A 203-nucleotide genomic window follows, 5' to 3' on the forward strand; every position below is an offset into this window, starting at 1 on the left:
GCTCGCTGCAAAATTTTGTTTCGCGTAACCTCCTCTCCCCAAGAAAAAGCTGAGAAGACGGCCCTGCCTGGTTAAAGGGAAATGTTTTTGTTTCCTCATTTCATTTTCATTTTTTTATTCACTGTGGCATATAACATATTTGCCTGACAAAAAATATATTATATTTGCTGAATATTTACAGCACTGATATTTAGGTATATAAC

The sequence above is a fragment of the Penaeus monodon genome, chromosome 23 (assembly GCF_015228065.2).
Source record: "Penaeus monodon isolate SGIC_2016 chromosome 23, NSTDA_Pmon_1, whole genome shotgun sequence".
NCBI classification, from domain to species: Eukaryota; Metazoa; Arthropoda; class Malacostraca; order Decapoda; family Penaeidae; genus Penaeus; species Penaeus monodon.